Source organism: Nicotiana sylvestris, chromosome 8 (genome assembly GCF_000393655.2).
Source record: "Nicotiana sylvestris chromosome 8, ASM39365v2, whole genome shotgun sequence".
Taxonomy (NCBI): domain Eukaryota; kingdom Viridiplantae; phylum Streptophyta; class Magnoliopsida; order Solanales; family Solanaceae; genus Nicotiana; species Nicotiana sylvestris.
In genome coordinates this window covers 211,719,489-211,730,997 of record NC_091064.1, presented here as the reverse complement: position 1 = coordinate 211,730,997, position 11,509 = coordinate 211,719,489, and the positions used below count along the sequence as shown (strand labels likewise).

The 11,509-nt window shown below is 37.2% G+C and overlaps 1 long non-coding RNA gene across 3 annotated transcripts; it reads right to left on the bottom strand.

Annotated features, from left to right (window-relative positions):
• Positions 1–436: 436 nt before the first annotated feature.
• On the bottom strand, positions 437–11,005 carry LOC138874609 (uncharacterized). 3 transcript variants are annotated; one of them, XR_011401642.1, is made up of 2 exons: positions 10,355–11,005; positions 437–2,504 (listed from the first exon to the last, which is right to left on the bottom strand). It is a non-coding gene; the product is annotated as an uncharacterized lncRNA (long non-coding RNA). The 3 variants fall into 3 exon arrangements; XR_011401641.1 differs by having other exon boundaries at positions 437–2,500; XR_011401643.1 differs by lacking the exon at positions 10,355–11,005 and adding an exon at positions 3,573–3,662 and having other exon boundaries at positions 437–2,500.
• Between the last annotated feature and the right edge of the window lie 504 nt (positions 11,006–11,509).

The window sequence follows — 11,509 nt, the reverse complement described above, 5'->3', positions numbered from 1 at the left end:
CCACTAGTACTCTTTTTTTTTTTGATTATATTCTTTCTTTTCTGGTACTGCAAATCTTGCTTTGTTTGTGTTAGAATAGATCAATACAATGCTTATTAGGGAGTAAAACATTTATACTAATGCAAACATAGAACAGTCACGCTATTCTCATAAATCATACTTTAGAGAACTAATTGTAGAGCAAATATTGAAATTCAAACATGTTGCACCCAAACAAAAATGGTTTCTCCATGAACCAACAAATGAGGCAAATCGGATAGGCATAAGCTCCTGTACGAGAAAGTTCGTCTCACATACTTCCTATATGATTTTCCTTTCATTAAGTGAGGAAGTTGACTAGAATAAGATTAGCTATTTCTATTGGATTAGCATAAGAGAAAGCTTGTTGCTTAATTAACTTAGCAATTGAGTCTAAACTAAATTCTGAAGATAATACTAGTATCTAAATGTTCCAATTCAGAAATCAACAGTCATCAGTAGCTCGTGAAATTCGAATTCATCCAAAAATAGCAGCGCAACAGTTACAACCACAAACATCGGATCAAAAAAATGAAATAGATTGGAGGTAACCTGAAATTAGCTTTCCGATGAATTGAAATGAAGCAATTACACGGATCGAAACGAAGTTACAATCTGAAATCGATGCAGCTTCAAACGAAGTCAGTGAAAGTCGAACCGGAAAAACCAACAGACAGTACCTCCCTCCGGCGACCTCGAATCTAATTTCTTGCCAACCAAACAGAGTATTCACGAGCCAAATGAAACGCGCGAAGACGAGAAGGATCCAGCGACGCGCAAACAAAACACAACTTCGATTTAAGACCGAAATCGACTCAAATCACCAAAAATTGTAAAAAACGAAGCAGTAGAAATCAGACCAGCTAGAGAAGGCTTGCTCGATTTTTTTTTTTTGGTTCTGGTTCTTTTTTGAGAATAATGAAGAAGAAGGCTTCCCATTCAATTTTCGTTCTCTCTTTTTCTGTTTTGCTATTTCGTGTGTCCCCCCTTTTTGATTTCATTTTTTCTTTCGTGTCAATTTTTTTTCCTCCCTCAAATGGTCCCTTTTTTTTTGTTTTCAACTTTTCCTTTTCTTTTTTTCTTTTCTTTTTTTCCCCCTCCTGTGTCAATTTCGTGTGTGTTTTTATATAGGTGGGTGAGTGTAGTGATTTTTATGTGAAGGGGGGTCTTGTGTGGGGGAGTTTTATTTGGGGAGAAGGTGTTATGTGAGGTAATAATTTGGGGGGAAGGTTTTAGGTGGAAAAATATTTTGGGGGGGAAGGTCTTAGGTGGGGAGAAATGATTTGGGGGGAAATATTTTTGGGGAAGGTTCTTCCCATTTTTATTCCTAATTTCTTTTTATCTTCCTCTTTTTTTTGTATTTTATTTATTTATTTTATATTTTATTTTCTGATTTTGTTAAATGCTAAATTAAAACCAAAACCAAATTAACACTAAAAATTAGATTTCCTAATTAAAATGCTAACTGATACAAATTTGAACTAAGAATGCAAAAGGTATTATTTTTGTTATTTTCTTCCTATTTTGTTATAAAACAAATTAACCCTTAATTAATCCTAAAATATGAAATTAGATCCTAAATGCAAATGCGTATTTTTGTATTTTATTATTGTGATTTTAAAATATTAAAATGTATGAAATGAGACTACAAAAGGAAAAATTCCTAAAAAATCAATAAAAATTATTTTGACTTATTTTTTAGGAGTTATCTTCATGTAGGGCAAAAATCACGTGCTTACAGCTGGCCCTCTTTGCTCGGAAACACGAAGAGTTTTCGGGCAAAGATAAAGTAAGCATTGTGAGGGATTTTTGCCCATTTGAAACTCCATGAGAAGCAATTTTTGAAAAACTGTCTGACCGAACCTTGCTTCAAAGGTTGCCTACATATCCTTGGCTATAAAGGAATCAGGTCAGGTGTAGTTCAGAAGTGTCTGGTAGCTGGGACTACCAGGAGCTGTGATTTCACTGCGAATGTTGTTGTTGCTGCTTGCTGACCTCCCTTATTACACCATGTCAAAATAAAAAGAAGCTAGCCTAAGCTACGAATTACAAAATCCTATCTAAATCTTCAAACTTGCTTTTGTATTTCTTGTTGCTTTGTTGTCTTGTGTTCTCTTGGTGAAATCCCTTGTCGTCATTTCAAATTGCTAACTGAGATGTTGTTCCTTCCCTTCCAAATTTCTGAACTTGAATAATCTTGGACTTGAATGTATTCCTCTGTTATCCAGACGGGCTCCTGACTGCTGAACTTGAACTTGAATGTACTCCTTTGTTATCCAGGTGGACTCCTGATTGCTTAAAATTTGAACGGTATGTCTCTATTCTCCAGGCGGACTCCTGACTTCTGAATTTTGAAATTGAATGTCTCTATTCTCCAGGCGGACTCCTGACTTTTAAAATTTAAACTGTATGTCTCCGTTCTTCAGGCGGACTCCTGACATCCGAAACTTGAATTGTATGCCTCTGTTCTTCAGGCGGGCTCCTGACTTCACAAAAATAGACAAAATAAAGAAAACTTTCTGCCCTAGTTTGGAAAACTGGTTGTTTGTTACCACATACTAATAAAAACTAAAACTTGAATTGTGATAAGACTGAAATGCAACTTTTAAAAATTTAAAGACTGCAATGTATCTTAAAATTTAAACTTTATCTTAGGTGAAAAATTCATCAGACTAAGATTCGCATCTTAGGTGAAAGATTCGACGGACTAAGATTTATCTTTATCTTAGGTGAAAAATTCATCAGACTAAGATTTTCATCTTAGGAGAAAGATTCAACAAACTAAGATTTTTATCCTTACCTTAGGTGAAAAATTCATCAGACTAAGATTTTCATCTAAGGAGAAAGATTCATCAGACTACGATTTTGACTCTAGGAGATAATTCATCAGACTAGGTCCATTTTTGTGTGATCCCGACTTTCTTAATTTTCCAAAGTCCAACTTCCTTTCTTTTCAAATTCTGCCTTCCTTTTTTTTTTTCTTTTCGACTTCTGCCCTCCCCTTCTTTAAATTATGCCTTCCCTTCTTTTCCCTCAATTCTGTCTTCCCTTCTTTTTTCCAACTTCTGTCTTTATCTAAATTATGCCTTCCTTTCTTTTCCAACTTCTGCCTTTATTTTTTTTCAAATTATGCCTTCTTTTCGTTTTTCCAACTTCTACCTTTATCTTAGGTGAAAGATTCATCAGACTAAGATTTTTATCTTAGGTGAAAAATTCAACAGACTAAGATTTCTTTATCTTAGGTGAAAGATTCAACAGACTAAGATTTCTTTATATTAGGTGAAAAATTCATCAGACTAAGATTTTCTTTTAACCATTTTCCCTCGAAATTTGTTTTATCTACCCACTAACTTGAATTATCTTCCTTCAGAACTGCTTCCCTAAAAACTGGTGTTGTCCTCCTTCAAAAAAACCACTTCCCTAAAAACTAGTGTTTCATTCCTCCAAAAATTACTTTTCTTAGAACTGGTGTTTCTTTCCTGAAAACTACTTCCCTCTCTTTTTCTTTTTTTTAAAAACACTTGTATTGACCTTCATGTTCTTCAGATGGGTACCCGGAAAAAAATTTCAACATGGCAGAAAATTTTCTGCCCCAGTTTGCTAATCCTCCTGTAGCATATCTTCTGCCATAAATAACATTTCCATGCCCCTGTTTCAAATCAAAGAAAATTTTGTCAGTTTAAAAGTGCGGTGGTTGGTTGTGGTACTCCCGCTGGGATGACTTTCCTTTTCTCCTTTCCATGCTTTGCGTTGTCCGACCATCTTTGAAACTTAGCTGATAACTTCCACCCTTCTTGACGACTATCTCTTAATTATTAGTTCTAGTCTTCTTATCTGACCCCATATGTTTTCTGTGACAACTGATTCTTTATGAAGGTCTTGCATGTTTATTGATTAACCACTTTTCCCGTCATCTGTGTCACTGAAATACCCTTTTCCCCCGTTCAATCCCAATACTCTTTATCTGTTGCATTATTCCTGAACCGACATCTACCAAACTTTGTGTTTCATAAGGATCCCAAAGTATGTTGATTATTACCAGCTCAATGCTCTTGTTATTTTTCCTGACTTGTGACCCCATTTTGTGCAATTGGAAAGCTGGTGGAAAATTTTGAAGTCATTCCTCACTTGTTACGACCAAAAGACTCAGAAAGGGGAAAAAACAAAACAAAAGGAACAAAGTAAAGGACAATAGAAAGAGATGATTCCTAACAAGAAAACTACACAGTAGAAACCTATCGGATGTGGGTACCGACTCTAATGACCTTAACATGCACCTGCGACCTATTCTGTTAAGCAAATCTGATGTTCAGCTCTTGTTGTTCCTTTTTGCTGTGAAACTGGGCTTCATTGCTCCGCTTATCCAATTTGATTCGCATTCCTTATTCGGCTTGTAGTGCCTTAAAGGGTTTTCACCATCAAACCTCTCTCATTTCGTTCTTTCTCTCAACTTATTGTCGCCTCAAGGTGCCCGTGAAGGTTTTCACCAATAAGACTCTCTCATTTTTTATTTCTCTCAGCTTTCATCACCTTGCGATACCCATGAGGATTTTCATCAATAAGATTCTCTCATTTTCATTTTCCTTGTTTGGACCGGAGTGTTGCCCCTGACAGGAATTACCTTACCTGCTTGACTTGGCATTTCTCAAAGACTGATCAGAAGGTCTTTCTTTGGACCGTAATGTAGGCTTTTGGATGGGTTAGAAAGAAAGGGTATAAAAGGCTCAAAACAATTTCAAAATGGGTTAAAATTACAACTTTCGGAATCCAACTTCTCACAACAACCACAATTTCTGCCCCAGTTTCTTGCTTGGGGACTTTTGGATTTTTGTTTTGGTATGACTGAACCTCAGAGAGACTGCCTACTTACCCTTTCGGGATCAAGTCAATACATAGTTCACGACATAGAAATTACTTTTTTTTGTGATTTTTCTTTCTCTTTTTTTCTGTTCTTCTTTTCTTCTTTTCCTTTCTTTTCTTTCTTTTCTTTCTTTTCTTTTTCTCTTTCCTTCCTTTCTTTTTTTTTTCCTTTTCATTTGCTTATTTTCGGCACTTGCGTTTCTTAATTGTGTCGTTGATTCTGAAAGAGGGGTACGAAAGAAAATAAACACGACTCAAAAAGGGTGACAATGGAAAAAAGTGTTTGGATAGCTGAACAAAACGCCTTCGTCATTTCAATCCTCAAGACATGCCAAAGGCAAACCAATACGATTAATGCACAGAAATTACACATAGTATATCCTGACCGCCTCGGAGTTGATGGCCATTTTCACACATTTTCCTGCTACATCTGTCAAATATAATGAACCATTGGGCAACACTCTTACTCTTATTACCACGACCGGCCCCCTGTCGATTTGGACAACTTGATTTTAGGGTTTCTTTATATTCTATCTGCCCCAGTTTCACATGGTTCGGGCGTCAAACAATCTCAAAACGTCCAAATCTGTTCTTATTTCCTCAGGTGCCCCTATCGTTATCAAATGGTCTCGTTGCTTCGCAACTTTTGAAGATCAGACTGAGAATTATGCGTGCATGTCATGTCACTAGAACTGGCAAAAGGCAAAACAAAACGATAGAAAAGAACTAAACGAAGAACAATGATTGGAAATAACAAAATACCGGAATTTGCATTAGACAACGATGAAATAACTCGAATAACAAAACAAGCAAACAAACTGGAGTACAACCCTAGAATGAACCTGAAACACCCATGGACAACACTAAACGAACCACTACGACTAAACAAGCTAGACAAAAATGAAAGGATAAGAGGGTTTGATCACAAGACAATATCCGGATTACAACCTTGCAAATAACCCTGACAACAGAAATGACAGCAAAATAGACCACCAAAGCTCCTCCCCAACTGACTTAGGAATGGAGCGTCTTTTCAATTACTAAGCACGACATTTTAGCCACTAAGCCTCGCATCCATATTGCCATGACCACTATCTGCGCCAGTATTTTCAACTTCGGTCAATCATCCCCACCAAGTGTGCCTCCTCATGTAAGGGATGCAGCGTGATATTCTGGGTGCCACTGTCTTGAATCAAATTTTCCTGGATCATCCTTTCTATTTCTCTTTTCAAATCCCGACAATTTTCCACATTGTGCCCCAGAGCATTGGAGTGGTATTCACACCTTTTAGATGAGTCAAAGCTTCTCGCACGTCGGTCCACCTGATTTGGAGGAATGGGTGCAATCATGTCATGTTGTTTTAACTTCTCAAATAAGCTTGCATAGGACTCTCCTATTGGTGTAAAACTATCTTTCAACTTTTGTTCCCTTCTATACCCCTGGCTTGGATGTGGGTTACAAGGTAATTGAAAATTTTGCGGAGGCTGGTAGAGATTTTGTGATACTCGTGCTCGCTTTCTTGGGTGATTTGGTGGCTGGGCAACATACTGGGATGGATCAACAGAGTATGGGGGTTCGGAGGTGGATAGTAATGCTTGGGGGGTCATGGAAAACTTGATGAGGCTGCACATACCTTCGAGATGTTCTCCTAGGACCTCTTCTCGACCTGATATCACCATGATTTCTTCATCCCCCTCATTCGTGTTAGCAAATTCAATTTGGACAGCTTGAGCTGCAGCTTTGAGAGTTGTTTGACTTATAATTCTGCCTGTCTTAAGACCGTTCTCCACCATTTCTCCCATTTTGATTGCTTCCGGGAAGGATTTACCCACTGCGGATGTCATGTATTGAAAATAATTTGGCTCTTGAGCCTGTAGAAAGACAGTGATTAACTCGTGGTCATCCATGGGTGGCTTAGCTCTAGCTGCCTGCTCTCTCGATTTCATGGCATATTCCCTGAAACTTTCAGTTGGTTTCTTTTTTAGGTTAGAAAGGGAAATGCGGTCTGGGGCGATGTCGATGTTGTATTGAAACTGTTTGACAAAGGCTCGTGCCATGTCATCCCAGACGTACCAGCAAGATGTGTCCTGATCCAAAAACCATTCAGATGCTACACCCGTGAGGCTTTCCCCAAAATAAGCTATAAGCAATTCTTCATTTCTTCCCACACCTCTCAATTGGTTGCAATACCTTTTCAGGTGGGCTATGGGGTCTCCATGTCCATTGTACTTTTCAAATTTGGGAACCTTGAAACGAGGCGGCAAGTGGACATCGGGGAACATACATAGATCTCTGAAGGCAACACTCTTTTGACCTGCCATTACTTGCGTGTTTTTCAACCGTTATTCTAATCTTTTCACTCTTTGGGTTATTTCTTCCTGTACTCTCTTTTGGGAAGGCTTCTCGATATTTACAGGAAGCTCAAACGAGTATGAGTGGTACTCGGGAGAGTGGTACTGTTCTTGCTGTGTAGCAAATCATGACTCGTGACAAGACTGTCCTTGGCCATTGGCCCAAGCTTGACGCATTTTGGTCATTTGTTGTTTCAGTGTTCTATTTTCCTCAACCACAGTAGACCCTTGTTGAATCCCCTGACCCTGAGTCTCTTGAGCACTCGTAACAGCTTCGATGTCAGTTATCATTTTCCTTGGATCTTGTGTTTCCAGCTTACCACAACCGACCACCTCAACTTTCTTCACAATTCAAAACAAAACATGCTAGAATGGATTGGGTCGGTCCTTATTATCAACAACATCTTTTCCATTTTTTATTCTTTTTTTTTGGTTTTGGTTGTGGTCGAATCCTATGTGGATTACCTACGTATCGTGACCCCGCACGAATCAGACCAGGCGTAGTTCGTGCAAATATAAGGTAAACGACAATAAAATATTTTTGGAATTTTCCATTTTCATAAATAACGACAAAACCGACCAACTTAACGATGCAATACAGACTCGAAAATCAAACGACTCATATACTCTAATCAAAAGAAATATAAACCCAAAAACAAAATGACAGATTGCTTCCCCTATATGCCAACTTTGACCCAAAAATCCGAACGGTATTCACTTGACCACTGACTCTTTTCTTGTTTTTTCAAAATTAAAATAAATGACCCGGTATTGCAAACACGGCCTTCCTGCGCCTTGGGGGCGAAGATTTTAAGGCTGTGAGGGTCAAAAATCAAAATACGACCAAAGGTGGCTGTTTATGCAAAGTCAACCTTTCGGCGCCCCGTTTGGGAACATTTGGCTATTTTTGACAAAAACGGCATCACCTGGTTTATTTATGACAAAAATTAAAATTTTGATATTTTTTGGTTATTTTTGCAAAGGGGAGGTTGGACCCGATGAGGTTTGCCTACGTATCTCACGCGCGGTGAGAATCAAACCATGCGTAGTTCGGGCGAATTAACCGAACTATTTTTTGAAAACAAGACTCTTTTCTTTTTCATTGTCCATGGCACGACAAACTATTTTTCCTTTTCTATTTTGAAAACAAGACAAAATAACGACTCTTTTTTTTTCTTTTTCATTTTCAACAAACAATAAACAACCTATTTTTTCCCAAAAAAAAAACAAAGACTTTTTTTTCCTTTTCTTTTCAACAAATACTAAAACAATCTAATTTCCAAAACTAAAACAAAGACCCGTGTTTTTTGCCCTTTTTTTTAGTAACACAAACTATTTAAAACTAAAACAATTTTTCATTTTCTCAAAATTCCGGCAAAAAATAGGCAATTAGCTCTCTACACTGTTATTTCTCTCTTTTTCTCTTTTTCTCTTTTTCTCAATTTTTCGATATTCAAAAGCCTGTCAGCATGCAAGTCTGAAGCAAATAGATGCAGAAAACAAGTAGGATGCATTAGGATGGTCTTTTTCATTTCAGGTTGCTAGTCCTAGACAGGCTCAACCCCTGTGTTGAGTCCCCTAGGTCAAATGCAACATGATGCAAATAATCGTTCCTACTAGGGATCCGGCATGAAGTCACATTATTCTATGTTCAAAACCTGGGTCGGTGTTCTAGACTGTGTACCCGAGCGGACGACTCGAGTCGAGGAGGGGGCAACTTTCCGTGAACCAAAAGGCCATCCGGCTTAGTAACTTGTCCGGCCTCTTTCTTATTTCAAGGTATGACACTAACAGAATAGGGAGTCTCAACCAGTAAGCACATCCCCGAAGGTGAAGAGAAAAGGGTGTCGGCACAGTTTATATACAGTTCAGATAATATCAAAGCGGTAACATTTAGCACATTCAGCACAAAACATGTAGGAAAATCAGATACAATCAAATACAACAATTTATATAAGCTCGAATTCTGAACCCTGAACAACACGTTCTGGGTTCGGTCCCCAGCAAAGTCGCCAAAGCTGTCACACCTCCTTTTTACCTACACCCCTGGAAGAGTGTATAATGGAGTTTCCAATTAAAGGACAATCGGAACGGGATTTAGTTATCAATTATTCAGAGTCGCCACTTGGGAAATTAATGGTGTCCCAAGTCACCGGTTTCATCCCAAACCGAGGAAAAATATGACTCTGTACTACAGTCCGCGAACCAGAAATCCGGATAAGGAATTCTATTAACCCAGGAGAAGGTATTAGGCATTCCCGGGTTCCGTCGTTCTAGCACGGTCGCTTAACTGTTGTATTTGATTTTATCCGATTTTAATACATGCTAACTTATGTGCCTTTTATTCGTGAACCGATTTTTATCATTATTTATTTTAAAGGATTGCGACGTCGTGAAAACGCGTTTCGAATCACGTCGCAATCAATGCACCCGTGGTTGTCAACACATTTCGACTTCATCGAGACTTTTGCACAAGAAAAGAAAATATAGAACAATAGAAAGCCACATATACCAAGAACGACAATTTATGAAACCACTATTATATCCACACTAGTACTCTTCTTCTTTTTTTTCTTTTGATTATATTCTTTCTTTTCTGGTACTGCAAATCTTGCTTTGTTTGTGTTAGAATAGATCAATACAATGCTTATTAAGGAGTAAAACATTTATACTAATGCAAACATAGAACAGTCACGCTATTCTCATAAACCGTACTTTAGAGAACTAATTGTAGAGCAAATATTGAAATTCAAACATGCTGCATCCAAACAAAAATGGTTTCTCCATGAACCAACAAATGAGGCGAATCGGATAGGCATAAGTTCCTGTATGAGAAAGTTCGTCTCACATACTTCCTATATGATTTTTCTTTCATTAAGTGAGGAAGTTGACTAGAATAAGATTAGCTATTTCTATTGGATTAGCATAAGAGAAAGCTTGTTGCTTAATTAACTTAGCAATTGAGTCTAAACTAAATTCTGAAGATAATACTAGTATCTAAATGTTCCAATTCAGAAATCAACAGTCATCAGTAGCTCGTGAAATTCGAATTCATCCAAAAATAGCAGCGCAACAGTTACAACCATAAACATCGGATCAAAAAAATGAAATAGATTGGAGGTAACCTGAAATTAGCTTTCCGATTAATTGAAATGCAGCAATTACACGGATCGAAACGAAGTTACAATTTGAAATCGATGCAGCTTCAAACGAAGTCAGTGAAAGTCGAACCGGAAAAACCAACAGACCGTACCTCCCTCTGACGACCTCGAATCTAATTTCTTGCCAACCAAACAGAGTATTCACGAGCCAAATGAAACGCGCGAAGACGAGAAGGATCCAGCGACGCGCAAACAAAACACAACTTCGATTTAAGACCGAAATCGACTCAAATCACCAAAAATTGTAAAAAACGAAGCAGTAGAAATCAGACCAGCTAGAGAAGGCTTGATCGATTTTTTTTTTTTTTTGGTTCTGGTTCTTTTTTTAGAATAATGAAGAAGAAGGCTTCCCATTCAATTTTCGTTCTCTCTTTTTCTGTTTTGCTATTTCGTGTGTCCCCCCTTTTTGATTTCGTTTTTTATTTCGTGTCAAATTTTTTTTCCTCCCTCAAATGGTCAATTTTTTTTTTGTTTTCAACTTTTCCTTTTCCTTTTCTTTTTTTCCCCCTCCTGTGTCAATTTCGTGTGTGTTTTTATATAGGTGGGTGAGTGTAGTGATTTTTATGTGAAGGGGGGTCTTGTGTGGGGGAGTTTTATTTGGGGAGAAGGTGTTATGTGAGGTAATAATTTGGGGGGAAGGTTTTAGGTGGGGAAATATTTTGGGGGGAAGGTCTTAGGTGGGGAGAAATGATTTGGGGGAAATATTTTTGGGGAAGGTTCTTCCCATTTTTATTCCTAATTTCTTTTTATCTTCCTCTTTTTTTTTGTATTTTATTTTCTGATTTTGCTTAATGCTAAATTAAAACCAAAACAAAATTAACACTAAAAATTAGATTTCCTAATTAAAATGCTAACTGATACAAATTTGAACTAAGAATGCAAAAGGTATTATTTTTGTTATTTTCTTCCTATTTTGTTCTAAAACAAATTAACCCTTAATTAATCCTAAAATATGAAATTAGATCCTAAATGCAAATGCGTATTTTTGTATTTTATTATTGTGATTTTAAAATATTAAAATGTATGAAATGAGACTACAAAAGGAAAAATTCCTAAAAAATCAATAAAAATTATTTTGACTTATTTTTTAGGAGTTATCTTCATGTATGACAAAAATCA